This window comes from Orbicella franksi, chromosome 3 (assembly GCF_964199315.1).
Source record: "Orbicella franksi chromosome 3, jaOrbFran1.1, whole genome shotgun sequence".
NCBI lineage: Eukaryota > Metazoa > Cnidaria > Anthozoa > Scleractinia > Merulinidae > Orbicella > Orbicella franksi.
Genome location: NC_138147.1, coordinates 2,329,340 through 2,343,353, shown reverse-complemented (window position 1 = coordinate 2,343,353; position 14,014 = coordinate 2,329,340). Strand labels below are relative to the sequence as shown.

Below are 14,014 nucleotides of genomic sequence, written 5' to 3'. Positions count from 1 at the left end.
AGTACAAATTCTGCAAGTCAATGAAGGTGTGAAAACGAATTTGCATATAGAGTGTGAAGGAAAATTATACAAATACTTTTGCAAAAATTGAGTTACTTTGCATGTTCAGAGTTTCAACTCTCTGATGAAAAGGGAAACTGTTAAAGGGCCCTAGTTAGCCACACCTTTGTTTTTGTTTGCATGCGAGCCTTTGGCTATTATATTTTATTCGGAGCATGTCAAAATGAAGGAAACCACTGCAAAACTGCAAAAGATATGAAAACATACTTTAAGGAACACAACTTACAGTAAAGTTATCAGATTTCTCGTCACCATGCAACATCAATTTCGATGGCCTCGAAAATGCTGGAGGCTGGCCTATTTCGCCTGTATTATGCAGCACACCCAGCATATACACAGGACACCAACACAAAATTAAGATGCCTTCTCCCTTTGCTCAAATGCCTAAGTGGTTCCAGTTGCTGATATTGCCTCGGTAAGAATTTTAGTCCACCTACAGTGCGATAACTTATCCAAAAGCTTTGAGAAGCTTATTCTCATCTCTTCTTCTTTTATTTAAAGCCAGCGACGCATTGTTTCAAACAAATGGATCGCATGCTTGCCCAACTTGGAAGTTCGGACTAAACAGGTAGCCACATGTACACGTTGTGTGCCTTTTGTTGGACCACAGTGAAAACAAAATAAGTGAAAATAAATATATCGAAGGTTTTGTGTTCTATAGAATGGTTTGGGGATTTTGTTTTGTTTTTTTTTTTCGGAAAAGTACACCCACCACCTATAGATTGATCAGTACCCGGGGCGTTGTCTGCGAGGAGCGTAACAGCCAGAAACGTCCTGTAAACGGTCCACTTTTCTTCTGGCCCCAGTTGTTTAAAGGTTGGGTAACGCTATCCACCGGATAAATCACTATCCCGTGGATAAGTGTTAACAAAACAAACAATGCTATCTGCTATTTAGGGATTTATCCGATGGATAGCGTTACCCACCTCTCGAACAACCCAGGTTAGAAAATCCCCACGTTCTACGTCATTTTGTAGTCGGACACAGCATTGTCATTCAAATGAACAAATGGCAGAACTTTTGTGTCTTCGTAAAAGATGAAGAACCTGTGGCGATTCAGGTGAAAAGTTTTACAATGATAGAAATGAAAAAATTAAGAGAATCTGGCGGGGAAAATGCCGACGTACATAAGCAGGAAACTCTGCCATTCCTAGTGGTCGGCACATTAAACAAATTTACTTGGGATCTCCGTTTGGTAAACACCAAAGGCAGTAAACTAATTATAATACCGTGGATTGAAATCATGGTCAACATGTTTGAAAATAATGATAATAAAAATTTTAATTGCAACCGTAACAGCACGAGATGTTAAATTCTCTGAAGCAGTTGAAACTACGAGAAATAGCGACTGTTCGTGTATATAGATACGCCACTTTTTCATCGCTTTGTTTTGGTTTTGCATTTACATTAACGGAGGGATAACAGAGCAATTTGGCGCCAAACTGGTTGGGTTTGACAATCATTATTCCCAATTTCCGAACTAATCTTGACTAACTAATCTATTCGCCTCTGTACATAGCCTGTAAACTCTTAGACGCATCCTTTAAATAATACAAGAAAAAATCAATAGTAAACGATCTTTTTATCAAAGATCTCAGCATTATCATATACAACTTGGAACAGGTGAATCTTTAACTTAAGTTGTCCACCTGTTTTAAACTCTTTCACGGTGAGATCCAGTACTATCCCTTGCTAAAAACAATGACAACCACATCTCAGAAATAATTTATGAACAAGAGCTTAGACTGAAAAGAGCAACGTTTTATTTCATCAAAGCAATTACAAGTAAACCGCTAACAGGCGGACGACAGCGCGGCGACATCAAATGTAAACATGTAATGAATGGAAATGAAGCAAGCGTTCCTAAACCCTTTTTCATAATTTATCAGTATGACGCATGTGTTTCAACATGTTTTGGGAGTGTTAGTGGAGAAAACCTGGTAGTATAACTTAGTTAAATAACAGGTACTCTTGTTAAAATTTAATCAAGTCGTCGACAGCGTACTCTGTAAACTGTTGATGACTGCAGTGTTTTCTAAGTTTCAACACGCTTGTTTGCAAAATTTTTGAAAATATTATTTACTAGCTAGTAAAACTGCCGGACAGTGAAGTGTTCAAAAGAAATACTTGTGACGGATTGTAATGTACTTATCTCAAAACGAGTGAAAAAGCAAGTTTTCAGTATGGTTCAATGGGCATTTACCAAAGAGCAGGTCCCCGCGGTAAGCTATTAAACCGCTCATGTAATGAGTGTTAATTGCCTTGAAAATTTGAAAAGGCAAAGTTTGCCAGTGTTGTAATGTCAACGGCACCACAAACGTCAAATAAGGACAGATAAAGGCAGTCATAAGGACACATAAAGGCAGTCGCAATTTCTTAATTTACTTTTGCCTTGCCTCTCTACGTGTACTTAAATATTTTGCGTGTTTAATTATTGTTTACCGTTACCCAACGCGTTGGACATGGTTGTTTTGAAAAACATTTTAATTGCGGTTTGTGGAGGCCATTAATGTTACCTGGGGCATTAACACGACGACACGTAAACTTAAGGAGTATACTGCGTTAACTGAATGGGTCCAAAATTCAGTAAAACAAAGTTGAAGTCGCTTTATTAATTGAAGTAGGTAAAACAAAAATACTTTAAAAACTGCCTTACAACGAAAGAAAGAAACCATTTCAGAACGTTTCAACAATGCTATAACAAATGGGGAAGAATTTACACGCTAACGTTAAATTACTAACGCCCGCGAAGGCAGATGGCATTAAAATGGTTTTTTAAAACAATGCTGTAAAGAGTGAAAATTAAACTGTTGCAAATGGCAATTATACCACACCGAATCTTGTTAAGAGAAGAAAGGATCAACAAACTAGTTAAGAAATAGAAACCGTTATGTATTTACTTAGCAACATATGCAAACATAAGTATAAGTAGCTGAATTACCAATGAGATATGAGTTATGAGTTATGATATGAGCAGAAAACAAAGTAGGCATATGTTCTTGTGAAGAACTGGAGATAACGATGAAAACCGCCAACTATCTTGATTCAATATTTGTAGACAAAATTCTACATGAGAAAAAAATCGTATGATGTTGCAAATTCGTGAAAATGAGGTTAAAAAAAAAAAAAAACATAGAAGACGCTTTTTAAATTCAAACTTCCTTGGTCCATGGCCATAAGATAATTACTACACGCCTGTAAAGCGAGAAAATGGCGAGTTCACCTCTCTGACAGAACCAAAAAAAAGTAACACCAGCAATAACCGCTAGATTTTATCTCTGACACTTATAAATATTGCCGTCTTTCTGTCAACAACTCGAAGAATTAAAACAAAAACTGTCAAACTGGTGGTATTATAATTAACTTTTGAAACGTGACATCTCCCGTTACTAGCAAAGCTGAAAATATATATGTTTAAAAAAAAAGGTTTGTGCATAAGCGCCACACGAGGGTTTCAATAGGGTTAACCCGCCAAACGGCCCAAAAAGTAACTGTCAAATAATAATGCTGCGAAACAACAAGCAAGGACTGAGTAAAACCTACGTTAAATTTAGGCTTTACGTTTTCTCTTGCTTATCTTCCATTGAAGTCTTTTTAATAAACTTTTCTAGCTGATGCAAACACTGTTTAGTCACGAAGCATGACCTCAGCGATACCGGTGCAGTGCTCAACCAACTCAACTATCAAGCCAACTGGGAGCTAGGCACTTTGTAAGTTTAGTCATGTTAGAAACACTAAGAAGGCGACCTTAAAACATCCTAATCCTTTTAACCTGAGTAGCGATCGAATTCTGTTTTCTTCGCACCGTTCTACAACACATTTAAGCAGTGGGACATGAGAAAGAGGGAGCTGATCATCCCTAGAAAATAGCATTGATTAACAACTAAATACATCAAGTAGAAATGAAAGAAAATCTATAGGTACAGTTGAGAGAATTTAAATGCTAAACGTAGGACGTAAAGGGTTAACTGTATAAAACTTAAAGGGCGTCGACGTTGTCTTGCTTGACTTCTTCTGTAAATTCTTGGTTCTGTTAAGCACAAATCCTAGAAGAAGAAGGGAACAAATCAGTTTAACACATGCTTCAAAGGAGTGAAGAAAGACCTAAAGTGGACAGGGACCTAGAAATAAATGACTCTACATAATACATATAGGATAATTTTATATTCAAAACAAGTGAGCATTGGCTGGTTTGCAGAGTGTGATCAATGGAATAGCTGCAGTTGGAATAAATAAGACTCAGGCGAACACTTGATAGGTTCTATAACTGAAATCGCTCTATCCCGGGCCAGATTAAATATCATTCGACACAAAACCAACTTCCAAGACAGAAACCAGACTCTAGAGTCGTGTAGAGAGGCCCCGAGAGGGACTTCTGTGTGAACGATACAATCAAGTAATTCTAGCGATCGCCACGAAGCCATGATTTAACCAGGTTAAAGATACGAGAAAACCTGGTACGAACTGGAAAATTAATTTTTTAAGGGTCATTCTAGCAACCAGAAACGGTAACACTCCTAATGGGAAAAAATCAGCTTGCCATACAAAAGAAACCGAGAAATACAATAGGAATGGTATACGGCTGACCGCTTAGGAGAGACGGCCTATAGGCCCTGTAGAAACAACAACGCTATGTGCATAGGACTCCACAATGAAACTCATATCAAGGAAATAAATTAACATGCTTAATCTCAATAGTGTAAGAACTACACGCCGATGAAAAACAAAGAAACAACGACACAAGGTACTATATAATAATGGCAATCACATAAATTAAACTACAACAGCTCACTGGCAATGACTGTGGGAACACAACTTGGCAACCACGGTCAAGCACAAAACTAACACGGGATGACAATTCATGACAAAACACCCAATGAACCATGGGTGGAACTAAATCAATTGAGCTTCTATGCCAATCAATATTCAGCAAAATATTTTCTAAGGTACCCGTAAGCTTACAGGCTTTAAATATTCCGAAAACCTATTTTTACTAAAGTTATTTTACATCATTTTCTCCGTGTCAAACACGGCTGTATTCAACGCCATGTTCGCGCGCTTTTCGAGTCAAAATTAATGCCTAGGAAAATTGTTTTAAGCACCCATGGCAGGGTTTATTCAAGTTAAAATAAGTTATAAAATTAGGAAATCTTCGCAGACGTTTAGGTCTAAGAAAACCTTGATTTTCAAATCGCAGGACTGGAGCCCACTGCATGACTCTTATGCATATCATTTTCGGTCCTAACTATCTATTTTCTATTTTACAGTGTATAAAAAAAGATTGTAGATGCCCTAGACTTGTTGAAATGGGAGTTGGTCGACGAATTCAGTGAGGAACCTTGAACCAAGGCGAGGAGACGACTAAAAAGATGGAAGAAATAACAAGTGAATTTACGAGACCCAAGAATTTCAGCCGAAATCTCCCAGAAAAACTTGTTACATAGTCCAAATGATATGCAATAAACTGAGTATAATTTTCAGTACGAACTCGGTGATAATTTGTTTTCCTAACCGTGTAAATCGCTGTAGTCTTGTTAATGTTTCTGCATCTTAGTGGACACATAAAAATGATTTGGTGCAAAAATTTGTTAACCGCCATTCTTGTTCACACCCTAACCTCGAGGCCTTAAGCTTAAAGTCAATCAGTTCTCAGCGATGTCTCTTTTGACGGAAGTAGGAAAACGATTTTTTTTTTTCGCTTAAAATTCAGGCGAAAACATTTTCACTTTCAAAATTGTGGGTTAAAAATATTCCAGTAAGTTCGTCACATCTTAAAATACCTTTGTGCCGCTACATGCGTGATCTTTTAAAGTACGTTGTCAAATTTACTAAAACGGTAAATTAAATTGCACCGCCAAGGAGGTTTGAAATAATTTAAAGACAGAAAAATTGATATACAAACAAAGAATAAGATTTTTAATTCTACGCGCTTTCTAGTCTTTTATTTGGCTTGTTTTCAGCTCCAGAACAAGCGAAGGAAAATGCTTGCTTTAAGAACTTCAATTCTGTATTCAAATGACTGTTTATGTGAAATGATAGCGACTTAAAATGATATCTCTTCCCCCTGAAAATACAATAATTACTTCGGCTGGGCGGGCTGGAAAACAAGAAGCCGTAATTACTACTAAGAGATAATTCTGGTGTCTAGAATAGCCTCTAAACAGGCATAATTTGAAAGGAAAATTAAAATCTACGGCGGCATCATTTGCGCGATAACAATAACAATAACTCTCATCGACACGGCGAAATAAAACATACTTTAAAGCTAAACATGGGTTTTAAGGTGGCTCTCGCATTTTCGGAGGAAATATCCATGCAAGCTAAACAAACATTTAGTAATTTCACTGCTAAAAGTTAATTTCCATAATCTCAAATATTAGCTCGAAAAGCAGAACACTGGAGGATTTTAGCACGTTTTTTGATAAGCTTATGTTATATCCTGACGTGCATCACTACGGAAACTAAACAAGACCTTGGCAATGTTGTTCCTGATTGTCCGAGGTCTCCGTTATTCAAGGTGAAAAACAGGAATATTAATGAATGTACTCGGAGATATATCGCTAACAGACCACTATCGCAGTTTATACGTCCTGGTTTTGATCCCAGCGATGTGATAAAACTGATATCCTTAGGGATGCAAATAATTCTCTGACTTAATTGTGTACCAGACTTTTGAAACAGTTTTTCAGATTAAATCGAAACCTCTGAAAGACACAAAGCAAAGTGCTTTCAAGTTCTAGTTTCGATCTGAGCAGTAGATACACAATGGTTTTTTCTTCTGTTGTGGTTTAAACCTGTCTCGAAAAGTGAAGTTTCCAACATGGGCAAATAAAACGGTTTGTGATGCGTTCGTGGCGAAAGTCCTTTGTTCGTCCAAACAAAGGATTTACAAAAGAATAAAGAAGACTTTAAATCACACTCTTTCGAGTTTGACATTTAGCATAATAAAAGTGAGTCAGTAAAGGACAAGAACAACTATAAGGCAGTAGTCAGGATGTCAAGAGAAAAGCAAACGAATTAAACACTGCCTGTATTGTTTGTATTTTTCTCTCCAAATAACTATCAAAGCTCTCACTACATCACTCATAAAACAACGAACTATGAATCTTTACGTGACAAGTATACGAATTTTGTTACAAGATATTCAAACACGAGTTTATAACATAACATGCAATTCGCAAAATACGTTAAATTTCAGAAAAACGAAAGAGATATTAGAGTCTGTTATCAGCAATTAATTTTGCTGGAATTAGGCCAACATTGCCAAGAAATAAAATCCGTCCACGATCAATTTTGAAGCTATCAAAAATACATATAAGAAGATTAAAATCATACACAAAAATGTCACAATGTGACAGTTTTAATTTCTTAAAAAGAAATTTATTTGTTTTTAAGTTTACAAGCTCTTTGTCGTGTGGGCGACCTAATTCAAAACTCGACAAAATAGCTTCACAAGCCATGGACGGAGAAATAATTTCAATATTATATCATTCTATGCCTTTCTGCTGTTTACCTTTAAATTCAGGCTACAGAACACCTTACTTATTAAGCGAGAAGTTTGAACTATAAACTAAAACACTTTACTTTCATGCTTCCATTAAAACTGATGGCAGCTACCATTTTTTCTTCACTCCAACGCAATCAAACCACAACAACTTCTCTTTAAAAAAGAAATAAAGAAGGAAACATAAACAATCTTAATCTTGCATGATTTTTGCTACCTCATAGCGAGTTTTGCATTTCATGCTGTGAAGCAATTTCACGACAGGAATCTTTCTATAAGCGTAGAAGACAAACATAATTTAATAGTCGTATTATTTTCGAGATGACTTTGTTTCCCAGAGGAAGTGTACAATATGACAACTTTATTATTACTGATTATGACACACGCACGGCCGCAACTGCTGTCTGCTCTTCCAAATTCACACTTGCCTGAATTATTCAAAGTTTTCATTATTCCAAGTTATAACTGCTGTACTAACAGTTTTTCTTTGACTTAACGACCTTAAAAGGAGAATTAAATAAATACCAGTTGGCACAAATTTTCTGAAATGTTTCCCAAAGTAAACCGACAAATTTTAGGGAATATTCGATTTTATACTTAACATCAGAAGTCTGCTGATTTTGTAAACGGCACTAAGGTATTGATTTTCGTTCCCAATTACATGGTCAAAGTCTCATTTTCTTACAAAACGTAACTGAACAATGAGGTTCTTTAAAAAGCATAGCCAAGTGATAAAGGGTGGCAGACTTGGACTCGAACATATGAAATCAAGTAAAGTTTAACACATACAGCTAAACACACAAATACGTGTAATATTTAATGAGATCGTAGACAGAAAGACTCTAACGAAGCGTTTTACCTCGCCTACTCAGCAATACACAAACACACCTGCTATTTACAAAAATGAACGCGTCTTAATTTCTGAGCAACACGAAAACCTTTCCCAAACTCTCTCTACTCCCCTGAACTCTAGCTCTAGCAAGCAAAAAAGAGCAATCTAACCTCCATATGAGCAAGAGCGAATTTTAAAAAAGTTTCTAGTGAGGAGTAAAACTTAAATTGGTCCAACAACCCTACAATTTTATGTTTCAAACTACGCCGTACAACAACTGAAACACGAAAACGTTTTCCTAGCTCTACTTTCTTAACTCTAGCAAGCAATAAAGAGTAATTAAGCCTCCACATGAACGAATTTTTCAAACGTTTCTAGTGAGGAGCAAAACTTAAATTGATTGCACAAGTCTACAAATTCATAATATTTCAAAATATCTACACCAGTTGAAACACGAACTTTACTCGTATTAACTCTAGCAAGCAATGAAGAGTAACTTAGCCTCCACACGAACGCAAGCGAATTTTAGAAAAGTTTCTAGAGAGGAGTCAAACGTAGATTGATCATCCCACAAGCCTACAATTTCTTAAAGTTACAAAATAGCTACAACAATTGAAACAGAACTTCGGCAGTTCTGGCGTTTGCATGCATATGACTACGTACACATGAAATACAATATACACAGATTTGACGAAATTACTAGTAATAGAAGACGTGGGTATAAATTTCTGTTTTAAAGTAAACAGAAAATTAGTGTTGCGTGTTGCCTTACTAGTACAATGTACGACTGGGCTAAGACGCTTCTTGAGTTTCGAAACCCAAAAGCAAAAGTGCATTTAAGACATGAAAACATGGCCGGCTTCGAATACTCTTCCACGGCATTAAAAATAAACCGTGAATCAAACGGGTACAATTGCGGCAGAAGGTTAGTATTCTTACTGAACAAATCAAGGTTTAAGCCCGAGAGTTTTTAGCTATCATTTCTCGTTGAGTTTTGTAGAGCAAAGACATGTTAGCGAGTACTTACAACAAAATGGCAGCTTGGCGCTCGACAGGAGTTCTTTCATTCAGGGAAACCAAAATGATCACAACATTTGCTTAAAGTTGTACATATATTGGAATAAACTTATTAATCAACATTCTGTCATAACTTTCAAATTTTGCACTTCTTCTGCAATGGAAATTCGTGTCATTTTGCATATAGGTTTGGGTTACGAATAATTGGTTTGTGGTCGGTGAAATATTCAGATCTCGTTTGCTTGGCGATGCTAATACTAAATTAAAATGCAGCTTAAATCTTAGCTAGACGGTACGCATTTTCGCTCAACAGGTCTTCGGTCATTATCAAAAGATGCTTTTATTCCTCAGAAAATCCCTGGATTAAGCAATAAGGAACAGCCTTTTCTTTGAGTAAACAAAATCACCAACAAAAGAATCGGGACAACTCTTGGAACAATAATACGAGAGAATCTGTTAACGAAAGCCTCTTTTGTTTCATGGTTTAGCAACTAAAAACCTCCGTAACAGAGCTTTTAAAGTCATTTCTTCAATCGAGCTGGCTACTTAGTGGCCTTTGTTCCGACTTCTGGCTCCCTTTACTTAATTGAATCTTGTATTTTGGGGGCTAGAGGAAATAACAAAAAAAAAAACAATTAATTTTTACATGGTCCGTCATATGTTAAACACCTTGCGTGCATTTTTTTGGCCGCAATTATTATCTTTTAAAAGCACTTCAATTTCATATTGGCATACGACTCTGTCCGAGGTCAACTTCAGTGCCAACTACAAACATCATTTCGCTTCACTTTGTTCGCCCTATGCCGTTGTCCGCAAAATAACAATCACATAAACCGACCATAAAATAGGACCCAGCCAATGAAAGCAGTGTCATTTTTAATCGAAACCAACCATAAGCTCGCCTTGCTTAATTCTTTAGCATACGCATTAAATTTGAGAACACTGCTCATCCGCGCTATTTACTCAGCTCACACAAGCAAAATACACTTTAAAAGCCATTGTCTATCAAGGAATGCTTTGCTGAAGAAAGCAAACATTGATTGCACTCCTTCGCACGAGAGAAAAACAACATCGTATTCTGGCGGAGAAAATCGCATGAGACGCAGATGTTTGACCGACGTCTTTCGTCCAAAAGATCGACTCATTTTAGCCAGTGCTTATTTTAATTTAAGGGGGAAAGCAATTGGAATTACACAATGTGGAATCACCTACTGCTGTTTCAAGAACAAATATCAATTATGAGTCGCCAAGAAAACAGAGAAAACAACTATATTTAATTCTGGTGAAAAGCGACATGAACAGTCCAAAGTTCTTTTATGCGCTGTACAGGCGGGAAATGTCTTTCCTTTCAACGCAGTGGGAAGCAAAATTTTGCTTCGTTCAAACATAGTAGGGAACCATTAAAAACCTTTCTCAAGGAAGCACTTTCAAAAGCGAATTCGCAAGAAACCTATTGTTTAAGGACATAAAAGCTTCTTCCTAAATGCCTCCAGGGCAAACGAAATTGCCATAAACAAAGTCGAAAGTCGCTTTCGCAAATATCATCACCGTTTAGGTCTTATGACTTCAGGAAATTAACTGATTAATTCTCTGTGAAGTCTCTGGTTTGCGGTTTCTTTCTGGCCTTTCTCTCGAGCGCTAAACATGACAACATGAGCCAAGACTCATCTCAAAATTACGACAAGTTTCGAGATTGTCACTCGCTTGCGAAATGCTCTAATGCCAGGCGAACAAATTAATTTTGCACGAAGCCAAATAATCGCCAAAAAATGGGCTTCCGCCTTTATGGAAAACTAACATGGATCAAGAAAGAGAAAAGGCTATTTGCTTACTTAATCAGACCTTTCCATAAGGAGTACATTTTTAATTTCGGAAGGCCTTTACGTGCCTTTCTGGAGTAAAGTAATTAAAAACACTGACATGCGCATTGCAAAGAACAATCGAGCCGACATCTTGAAAACACTCTGCGCCGAATTAAAGTTATTTTAAACCAAAATAAAGGTGGACAATGTCCTTTTTTCGAAGCTCGTGAATCAAAAACCACGCTGTCATAATAACAAAGACAATGTCGCCATTCTGCACAAGCACCAACAAGATATAGATATATTTCCCCGGGGCATACGTCGAATATTTCAATTATTTCCATCAACAAAAGGTCTTGTTCGCACTGTATACATATGGGACACGTAAAAAGTTCAATGTCGCGCGTATTTTCCAAGTTTACTCGTAATACTCTTAAAACACTTGACTAAGGTCGCTCGGTGAAAAAAAAAATCTAATCACTTTTCTGTAAAATTGATCGACATGTGTGGTTTGTACTTACACGTGTATGGTCATCACGCCCAAACGTTTTTGGGCCATCGACCTGTCAACACATTCTAGAACAAATAGCTCGGAGAGCAATTTTCTAAATGCCTTCGTTTCCCTGACATCTCACTTCCTTAGCGGGCAATATTCGCGCGAATCGTGCGGGAACAACTTAAGATTAGAGGGGAAAAAAGCGAGATAGAAGTCTCGCTAATTCGTATCAAACCCATCGGCCGAATGTCTGATATTTCAGACGCTTTCAATACCTTTTGTGCGATTGATTGCTAATGTTATGAACAGGAATAGAGCTTTACCTTCATAAACTTGCTACTGGCGTCGGCATTTTCTCGAGAAATAACATCCGCACAGAAATGCGCGCGTAATGTAACAACGACAGCACGCGAATTCGCTCGTCCCTTCGCGCTGAATTAGCTTAAGAGTCATGATATAGCGAATTCATAAATATGTTAACGCAGTAAAATATTCATCTTATTACCATAATACAGAAGCAGGGCAAAAGGAAGATTCTGCATTTTCTCTCCACAAAACTGCATACACTTTGCGAGCATCCGAAGTCACTTTTCCTTGCCTGAACTGAAATAACTTCAAAACAAAGGAAGCCGCCCGCCTTTCTCATGACCACTTCACTATGGCGCCATAAGTCGAATTGCTTTTGGCAATTCAAAAAGTTATTTAGTATTTGTCAATGAAGGAAGCAGTCGGAATGAATTTTAATTCCGCTTCGGAAAGAATTACATCCGAGTAACAAGGGACAAAGTATTTTCACGAGTTGGCCAAGTCATACTGTGATAGGACTTTTAGAAACAGCCTTGTTTGCCAAGCTAATTAGTTGTCCTATTGCGAATTCTTTTCGCCATCGTTCGTTGATAAGGCAAGCATTTTACTAAGAAAATGGCAAAAAGAGCTTAAAGGAGTATCTACTGTTAATATCTGACATAAACACAGCAGAATGAACTAAAGAAAATAATTCATTGGCAAACGAGATAACACTTCGAATCAGTTCGATGTGAATTGCCCATATTTCAAAGGCTCACAACAGGCAATGCTCGTTAAGCGAAAGTCACTTTTCAAAGTTCAACAAACGTTTCGATTTTGACCGCCTAAAACTCATGAATATATTCTTCAATTATGGAAAACAGTTCCAATTTACAATCGTGTTTAACGTACTACGAGAAATGATGCAACATACTTCAAATGTCAGATATTGTTTGAACTAAAATAAAAGCAGTCCAACCTTCCGTTGTGAGTCAGCGCGAGCGGCCGAACCCTCCAAGCCTTTAGACCTAAAAACGGTGTAACTTGAGAGCATGCTAAAAAACGCTGGGCTGGAAAAAGTATACAATCAAGCGAAAAGAAAAATGAGGCTATTTTAAAACCGACTTCTGTATTTTGGGACTCTTATTGTATTTGTAATCATTCTGTGTTTTGGTACATGTGGTCTTCGACTGCAACTTCACCGACAAGATTCAAAATAACACAACACGACGAAGGCGACGTCAATTTGAAATCGTACAGGTTCTCGGCTGAGCATTTTCAACCATATTTTGTAAAATACATAACTATAGTTTATTTTTTATCCAGAACATTTAACTGCAGTGTAGTTTTCGAGAGAGGAAAACTTATCCAAATCGATCTGCACGGCGGGTACTCGACATAACCTGAAAACATGTTCGTCTCGACTGACCATGTTGAACATGGCAGAAACGAACGGCTTAGACAACCACATGGCCAGAGTGAAACGTTTAACAGCGATAATTCAAAGGAAAACACCTTGGTTTTCAAACCAGATAGCAAGAGAATTTCTCACAATGGAACAAGTAAACATGCATCGAATAAATTCTCTGTTTCGACTGCATCGAAAAACATCTAGGCGGTTGAAAACTTACGGCTTACAAGGGCGTAACTCGAAGCACACACACGCTGAAGGTTGGCGAGCATTTTCAGTCCGTTCGCTTCCAAACGAAGATTCGCCACACGGGCGAGCATATTCCTGTCTTTACAAATTCAAGAAACACAGTACCTTTAATGTATGGGAGAATTTAAATAAGAAATTGTTTCCATTTGCATATATCATCCGTGTTATGAATGGACTTCTTTTGCTATGCATCCACGGCTCACTTTCTGTGAACTTGGAATTGCGTCGAGGAAGGACAGCGCTAAAACGGGAATTGAAACACTGAAAGATCGCAGCAACAGAACTTGAAGCAAAGCACTCGAAATATCGAAGTCAACAGTTAAAAGAACAGCGAAAACTATGCGCAAAAGCGTCGAGA

General features: G+C 37.4%; 1 long non-coding RNA gene across 1 annotated transcript; it reads right to left on the bottom strand.

Annotated features, from left to right (window-relative positions):
• Positions 1 to 734: 734 nt before the first annotated feature.
• On the bottom strand, positions 735 to 13,954 carry LOC145480634 (uncharacterized). Its single transcript, XR_014048528.1, has 2 exons — positions 12,217 to 13,954; positions 735 to 4,106 (listed from the first exon to the last, which is right to left on the bottom strand). It is a non-coding gene; the product is annotated as an uncharacterized LOC145480634 (long non-coding RNA).
• Positions 13,955 to 14,014: the final 60 nt, after the last annotated feature.